Source organism: Haliaeetus leucocephalus, unplaced genomic scaffold, assembly GCF_000737465.1.
Source record: "Haliaeetus leucocephalus isolate CR32 unplaced genomic scaffold, Haliaeetus_leucocephalus-4.0 Scaffold933, whole genome shotgun sequence".
NCBI classification, from domain to species: Eukaryota; Metazoa; Chordata; class Aves; order Accipitriformes; family Accipitridae; genus Haliaeetus; species Haliaeetus leucocephalus.
In genome coordinates, this window is record NW_010973369.1 from 181,204 (window position 1) to 190,133 (window position 8,930).

An 8,930-nucleotide genomic window follows, 5' to 3' on the forward strand; every position below is an offset into this window, starting at 1 on the left:
GGCAGCGCGGCGGGGCTCCGGCCCAGCGCTCCGGCCCAGCGCCGCGGGCTGCGGCTGCGCGGGGAAGCCGGAAGTAGAAGGCGGCCGCCGCCGCACCGCCTCTTCCTCCGGCGGGCCAGGCCGGGGCTGCCCCGCAGCTGCCCTGCGGAGGAACGGCGGTGCAGCCCTGGGGAGGTGCGCCCATCCGGCGGGAGGGCCCTGGCCGCGCATCCTCCGCGGGAAGGGCTCAGAGCCGGGCACCGGCAGCCGCGGGTCGCCGTCCCTCAGGGCTTTTTTCCACGCACCCGCCTCTGGCTGCAGGCGGAGGGGCTCGCAGCGGCCGCCGGCCCCGCCGCAGCACCAGAGCAGATGCGGGAGGGCCGAGGGCTTTCTCTGCGGGCCTCTTCTCTCACGACAGGGTTGTTGCCTGTTCTCAGAGGTGCCGCTCCCTGCCCAGGCTGTCTCGCGTTGCCTTTGGCTGCAGCCTGAAGATCTTCAGCAGATCCGTGTGGAGAAGCCCCAGGTGCAGGCCAGCTGTATGCACCTCATAACGAGCCCGAGGAGAAGAGGAAAAGTGGGGCTAGCAGGTTGTTGGCCAGTGGTCCTGCCCTGAAGCCATCCCGGTCTGAAAGGAGGTGATGTGCTTTTGAGATGTGCACCCAGGTGGAGACATCACTTTCTGTGCTACCTCAGAGAGACCTGAGGGCTTTGTCACACTCCGTTTCTCTCCGTTTCACTCCAGAAATGATGCCTCGTAGTGACAGGTTGAAGGAGGAGGAGGTTGTGGATGGCAGCCCCCCTGGCCCAGCCTCGTTTAGTTCAGAGGGTCTGAAAGAGCAGTCAGCAGCCTGCACTTTCACATGTGCTTAATAAACTCTTTATATCAGGGATTTGGGGCACGGGGAGACACTCTGCCACCAGGCAAATCTTTTGCTCTGTTACGAGCTTAACCATGCTGACACCAGAAGTTTGAATTCATATCTGCTCGGAAGGGAATGCAGGAGCACTGCACCCACAGCCAGCCTGGCGCACAGGGCAGTTTGGCTGGCAAATCTGAGCTGTGCAACGGGGGTCAGTGCACCAGTGCTATGCTTGGAGCTGGAGGAGTCACCGTGCCTGGGAATCCCAGGCCAGAAAGTGCTGCTGCTCCCCCAGAGAAAGAGTGAGGACACTGGCTTTTAGGAATGCAGGACAGGGATTTCGTCTTTTTGTCAAAGCAGCTTTATGAACATGCTCTGCTGCATGAACAGCCAGTGCTGGGCTTTTCCCTGCTGACTGCAGCTCAGCTTGCATGCTGCTGAAGCAGTGGCTATGCTCAGGATAGCCTCCCTGCCCTGCCTGCAGAAGCTGGAGGGGAACTCTTTGCCAAGACAAGCCAGCAGAGCTTCCCCACCCTCCTCAATACTGCTGATGCCAGGCCTCTTGTTTTTTTGCCCAAGAAGAGCTCAGGCTGCCATTTCTACCCCCTGCCTTACTGTAGCAATCCTCCTTCTCCCCGACACTGCTACTTTGTCAGACCATCCCATTCACCATCACACTGCATCTCTTTGGGAACTGGAGCAATTGTAGTGCTTTTTGCATACAATTAGAACAAAATAGAATAGAACATTTTCAGTTGGAAGGGACCTACAATCATGTAGTCCAACTGCCTGCTTCAGGACTGACCAAAAGTTAAAGCATGGTATTAAGGACACTGTCCAAATGCCTCTGAAACACTGACAGGCTTGGGGCATCAACTATCTCTCTAGGAAGTGTGTTCCAGTGTTTGACCACCCCCTCAGTAAAGAAATGCTTCCTAATGTCCAGCCTGAACTTTCTCTGATGCAGCTTTGAACCATTCCCATGCATCCTGTCACTGGATGCCAGGGAGAAGAGCTCAGCACCTCCCTCTCCACTTGCCCTCCTCAGGAAGCTGTACAGAGCAATAAGGTCACCCCTCAGCCTCCTTTTCTCCAAACTAGACAAACCCAGAGTCCTTAGCCGATCCTCATGGGATGTTCCTTCCAGCACCATCACCAGCTTTGTTGCCCTAGTCTGGACGCATTCAAGGACCTTCACATCCTTCCTAAATTGTGGAGTCCAGAACTGTACACAGTACTCAAGGTGAGGCTGCACCAATGCTGAATGCAGTGGGACAATCACCTCTTTTGACCAGCTGGTTATACTGTGCTTGATGCACCCCAGGATGTATTTTGCCCTCTTGGCTGCCAGGGCACACTGCTGACATATTGAGCCTGCTGTCAACCAGCACCCCCAGATCCCTTTCTGCAGGGCTGCTCTCCAGCCACTCCTCTCCCAATTTATACTTGTGCCTGGTGTTACTCCATCTGAGCATCCAACGTTTGGACTTCTTAAATTTCATGCCATTAATGATTACCCAATGCTCCTGTCTATCTAGATCCCTCTGCAAGGCCTCTTGTCCCTCAAGAGAGTCAACAGCACCTCCCAGTTTGGTATCATCTGCCAACTTGCTAATGGTGCATTCAACTCCTGCATCGAGATCATTATAAATATATTGAATAGAACTGGCCCTAGGATTGAGCCCTGAGGAACAACGCTGGTGACCTGTCGCCAGCCAGATGTAGCTCCATTCTCTACAAGCCTTTGGACCCTGCCATTCAGCCAGTTCTTCACCCAGTGCACCGTGTACCTGCTCATCTCACAGTTGGACAACTTGTCCAGAAGGATGCTGTGAGGGACAGTGTCAAAAGCCTTATTAAAATCCAGAAAAACATCCCCCCCTATCCTCAGGGATGTTAACTCAAAGCCTTTGGGGAATGACAACATCTAATTGCATTATTATTCAACTCAGCCAGATCTGGTAGCTCAAGGATCCATTGCCTGCATCTGTGCAATCACTGCTGCAGCACTCCTAGTTAAAAGGAGTGAAAAAAACTAGTGCTTGGACATCCTCCGATGGTACAAGTTACGCAGGCATTGTCACCACAGCAAATACATCACTGAGCTGATTCTCCTAACAATGGAAAACATAACACTTAAGCAGCGTAATACACTGAATGCTGCTATTCTACTCCCTTTACCTGGGGAAGGAACTCCATATCATGATTGTGTAATAACAACCTGTGAAGCTGAAAAGGCTTGAGGAGATTTAACATATATGCCATTTCTAGATCCCAGTCTGGAATTATTTGTAGACAAGTCCTTGTATTACCTGAATGGCAACTGTGTTATGGGTTATTCAATAACTACAATGAATGGAGTAGTGGAGACTTCACCACTCACTCTGAAGCTGAGTGCACAAGCAGCAGAATTAATTGCATTAACAAAGGCCTGTCAACTGGCCAAAGAAAAGACTGTAAATATTTATACTAATTCTCAATATGCATTTGGAGTATGCCATGCTACTGGGCAGTTACAGAAGTTGTGTGGGTTTATACTTCTAGTGGAAATAAAAGATCAGATGCTCCTCAAATTACTGAACTGTTAAAAACTATACAATTCTAGAGAAACTTGCTGTCATTCATCAGCCAGCCCATACCAGCAGAAGGATAAAAGAAGAGATAAGAAATAGTCTAACAGATACTGCCACTAAAGCCGCAGCACAACAGCCGTATGAACCACCAGGCTTACAAACAGACCAATGGTCCAAACTGGTGTTGTCCACTCCTGAAAAGATATGTTTGACTGTTAGTGCTGAAGGAATTGGCTCTAGGAGAAGGTATGAAGTGACCAAAGGTTCCCAGAGAATATGGAAAGCAGGTATGGACAACCTTCCTATTTTACTGAAGCAGTACCCGATTCCCCTAGCAAAAATGCGTCACCATCTAGGGCATCTTGAGACTGCTGCACTAGCCCAGACGGTGCTAAAAATCAGTTCACACCAGGAATTTATGCTGCAGCCAAATAGGTAACTGTGTCTTGCACGCATTACATTTATCCTTAATGAATATTTAACTAAGACCTCAACAAACAACAAAACTGTCTCCCTGTGAAATACTATTTGAAAGACTGATACAACAGCCTGGAACTGATGTACCCACTCATATAATTTTATTAGCAGGAAATGAAAATGTGACCCAGTATATTTTACAGGTTCAGAAATTACTAAAATACAGTCAGGCACAGCTAATACAAGCAGTACCTCTAGAAGGGGCTCTGCACCCCTTCAATCTAGGGAATTAATGTTTGGGTAAAAGTACACAAAAGAAACAGTAACTTACCTCCTTGGTGGGAGTGACCATTTTTGTTATTGCTAACCTTTCTCAGCAGTAAAGGTGGAGGAAAAATTGACTTGAATCCATCCCTCCCAGCTGCAGCCAGTCTGGAAGTGGAACCAGGAAACCCTCCTGCCAGTGAGAGAACATCTCACCGTTGCTGAGACTGATTTACCCGCAGCTGGGAACTTACACAGAGCCAGTGGATTGGCTGTGAAACTGCCGATCTTGCATAAGAATTCAACAACAGGAAAGTGGAAAGTAATCTGATTCTTGGGGATTGCACATGGACTGAACCATACCCTTACTTAGAATTAAAGGTATAATTATTTTTGCTATATATGTCTTGTTTGTTTTTTCTGTTAATAGTGATTTGGAAGCCTAGATTTTGGTATGACAGCCCTTCTTATAAGCTTGTGGTGGAATATGGATTATACATATTCATTCCATAATTCAGCCATAGCAACAGTCCAAACTATTGCAGCAGTGGCAAATAAGCCCGACTGTTGGAAATGCACTAAAAGCCCATCCTCTACCAGAAATCAAGTCTCCTGGATTTCTGTCCCATTGAATTCTCAGTGGGACAAGGATGGGCATATATGTTCCAGATTTTCACTAAAGAAAGGAAGAAGCCTGAGAAGTGTTTGTCGCTAGTTTGAAAGAAGACCCCTGGATTTGCTTGGAGACCAAACCTACTGAGAAGCATACTTGCTTTGTAAGGGCTGGGAATTGAAAATGTCAATATATCTTTAAAATTAATAGCATTAATGGAAATGGATAATTCACATCTTGGGTCCATATAGATGGAAAGGGGATTCTCATGCCTGGAATGTTCCATAGATCCATTCCTATGCCTAAAGGCAATTGGTATTCATATGTTCTTCCAAAACCTTACTATATACTACATCCACAGAGTGTGAAAGGGAAATTTTCCAAAAGCCCTTACATAAAACCTATTTATAATAAGACAACATGCTGTAGATTTGTTCCTGGATGGAGTTTATCAGGCCCTGCAGACTCCAAGACAATGTGGATATTCACAGACAGATTAACTGGATATTCTGTAGGAAGCCATAATCAAACCAAAGATAATGATACAGTTTTGGTTGCCACCACAGGCCTGTAGGATCCTGATTGCTCTGAGTCATCTAATCTGGGTCCAAAACTTACTGGTTTATTTATACAACCAAACCTGGCACATGCTAACTATTTTGCAGGACACAGTTTACATGACTCAGATTTATTAGAAGATTATAGTACCCTATTTACACAGCTACCAGGGCAATATTGGATATGTGGAGAAAAGGCATTCAAGTATTTACCTGGAACCTGAGCTGAAAAGTGTATTCTGAGTGCATTAATACCATCCACACAGGTTAGCACCAGTATGTCTTCTGCTTCTGTAACTCATAACTACTGCTATATATGAGAAAAAGCGTTACAACCCTCTGACAGAATGTGGCACTGCGTTCCACCAGTTTGTAAGAGCTTTTATCCCGTGGTTAGGAGTTGCAAAACTAGAAAGAGTGATTGCAAATGTGCCACAAGACTTAGAAAAAGCCATTAATGAAATTGCAAATAGTATTATAGCCCTACAGGGAGAAATCAAATTATTATCACAAACATTAATACAGAATCAATTAGCCTTAGACTACCTATTAGCAGCACAGGACAGAGTATGTGCATTATTAAATGATAGCTGCTGGTTTTATGTAAATCAAGGCCAGAAAAATGAAACTGATATAAACAAGATAAAGACTAATTTAAAAATATTAGATGAATTAAGGCAGGAATCTCCCCTAAATCTGTTTGGGTGGTTAACCTCTTGGCTCCCAGACCTAGGTATAGCTAAAAGGATAGTATTCACTATCTTACTTCGCTTTGTAATTATGTATGTGTGTTTACAGTGTTGTATTACTTTATGAACTCAATTAACTACTAAATTAATGAATAGTGTGGTGTGACCCTGATAGTCAAAAGAAAAGGAGAGACTGTTAGGAAAAACCTCATTCCTTAAGTATTGTGCCAATTAGTCTTTATAGTATGAAATTGTATGAACTTTTAAAAGATATATTTACATTGTATACTGCATATTCATGGTGAAGTAAGCATGAGTAAAGGACCCCAGCTCATTGCAAGAAGGACAGCCCCCACACTGAAGAAGAAGGGATACCCCTAGACTATAGAGATAACACCAGCATCCCAGCCCCTCCAACTCCTCTGTGAAATCCTCCCATTATCTGGCATCATAGATAAGTAACTGTAGCAAGACTGACTCCAGGGATGTTTAGATCAAGAAAGAAGCAGATAGATGACGACACCATAAAATTATAGATGCCTTTGACCCCACTTGTGGTCAAAATCTCTCTGCCGCCCAGCTCCAAGCCTGTATTCAGCAGGGCAAAGCTGGGGGAAAAGGTAAAGGAAGTAGAAAGGGGTAGAAAAGCTGTCTTCTTTTACAGGGTCCCTGTCATTCAGAGTCCTTGTGGCCACCTGCTCTACAGTGGGAGCTGCAGCCCTTCAGTTGGACAGGGCTGGGGAGTCGAGGGAAGCTCCTGGTTCCTTGGTGCCAAGAGAAAGGAGAACTTGCCCATAGCAGTACTCCAGGCTGGCTAGAGCTGGATGGAGAAGAGTGTTGGTGTCAGGTCTTCAAACTACCTTCACCTTTCCACAAGGACAGCTTAGCATCTCTGGGGATTGCAATCCTGTTTTGCAATCAGAGCGAATTGCCAGAGGAAAAGACATGGCTGTAGGCAACATTTTAGCTTAGCTCCTAAGAGGTGCAGCACTGGGCACAACCCTCTAACCCTGGCAGTAAACAGCTCCTTGTATTCCTACAGCAACAGTAGATAGTCAACAGACAAATTATGTAGGCACAGGGTTTCTTCTCTGCTGGAGAAGTAGAGAGATCTTTCCTCTGGGTGGGAAGTAAGCCAGAAATTAGTCTATACCTTGGAGGTTTGGAAATGCCACCCTGTGCGTGTGAGGAGCTCAGAAGCGTGTTCATCCCTGCTGCTCTCTTCTGCCCCATTCATACACTAGAACATCTTTCTTACAGCTTCACTGGCCCTCATGCTATTTTGGCCTGGGAGATCCCTCCAGTTGCCTAATGCACAGAGAGTACATCAGCCTGCATGACCTGTATCTGCAGGTGTATCACAAACGCAAAGACAACATCTGGAGGCTGAAGAAAGTGGGTTACATCACCAGTGGTGGCAAAGCAGGTTTGGACGTCAGGCTGATAGAAACAGTCCCCTCCAAGTGGGGTTCCCCGAGCGCAGAGAGAGTGCGTGCAGAGAAGCAGCTCCCCTCCTGCTGGGTTCAGGCTGTTTTGGGGAAGATGGTCTGCGTAGCTGGCTTGATAGTGCTTGGGTGATTTCTCCCCTCGTCTCGCTATAGGTGGTTTGCACTCTTGAAGGAGTTCAATGAGTACAGGCAGTATCTGACCACGCTCAAGCTGGAGGCAGAGAAAACGTTCAGGCAAGAAGAGGTAGGCAAAGCGGGGTGTTTGTGGACATCTCTCAGCAGTGCGGTGCTGAGGGGAGGTGATCAGTACAGAAGAGGTGAGGGCTGTGCTGATGGGCAGGGTGTTGTGAGGAAAGGACTGCCCATCTCGGAGCTGAGCTAGCACAGGGTGCTGGGGTGGGCTCAGGCAGGAAGGTCATGTGCAAGCATGGAGAGTCCTGAGGGAAGCCCTTCTCTTCTGCCCTTGTCCCGTGGCTGAAGCAGCATGCTGGCCTGGGCCTCTGTGAAGCCTTGGTACGCAGGGGCATGAGTGCTGGTCCAGGTGACAGCGAGCCACAACCTGGTGTCACCTTTCAGGAAAGGCTTTGGCAACACCTGGCCAAATTAAAGGATGCCCCCAAACTGCAGGAGCAATCGACACTTCTTGCCTGTCAGAGTGGCTGCTGCAGCCTCAAAAACCATCTTGCCTACTTCCACCCAAGAGCAGAAAGATCTCCCTGAAATCAGAGTGATGCAGAAGAGTGAAAGCAGCTTTGGATGAAGGCCAAGCCTACTCCCAACCTGAGTTGGTATGGGAAGGTGCCAAGCTGCCCAGGTCAGTAGTGATGCTGACTCGAAGAGGAAGCCAGATGTCACTGCAGACAGCGTGTTCAAAGCTGCATTTGAACAACAAACTGCAACTGAAGCCCAGAAGCTTGAAGAGGTGGCTGAGTCTGTGGTGCAAGAAGATTCCCTGCAGGTGTAGGACATAAAGAAGACAGCTGCAGCTCAGGCAAACAGTATCTAAATCTTTCTCTGCTGGGCAGTGCTAAGGAAGTAGAGCAAGCCGAGGGGCAGGGAAATACACTGAAATACTGAATGGCCATCAGCCCCTGCCTTTGGTTGGAAAACAGTTTTGACTGAGTGCTCAGGTAGACTTTCTGCACTGCTCATAGTTTCCTTTAAAAGCAGAGACTTTGCAAATGCTCTCCACCTCTTCCCCCCCCCAGATGAGGAAACTTGGTCACAGGACAAGAGACTTACCTAGCACTATGTCACAGGTAGGGCAAGGATAACCATGTTTCCCACATCACTGTCCAGTACTCTGTCCTCTAAACAGCTTCCACCTTTGCCTCAGCCCCTCAACCCCAGCCAGCCGCTTCTGCCATAGCTTGGACTAACCAGCTCCAAAGCCTGGCAGGCATAGAATGCACCAGCGAACGTGGGCAACACGCATCACTCTTACTTGATACTAGGGTCGTTAACATAGACAAATGAGATGGGAACAGAACATTCCTACAAGACATGACTTGAATTTATGTTTATTTTTTA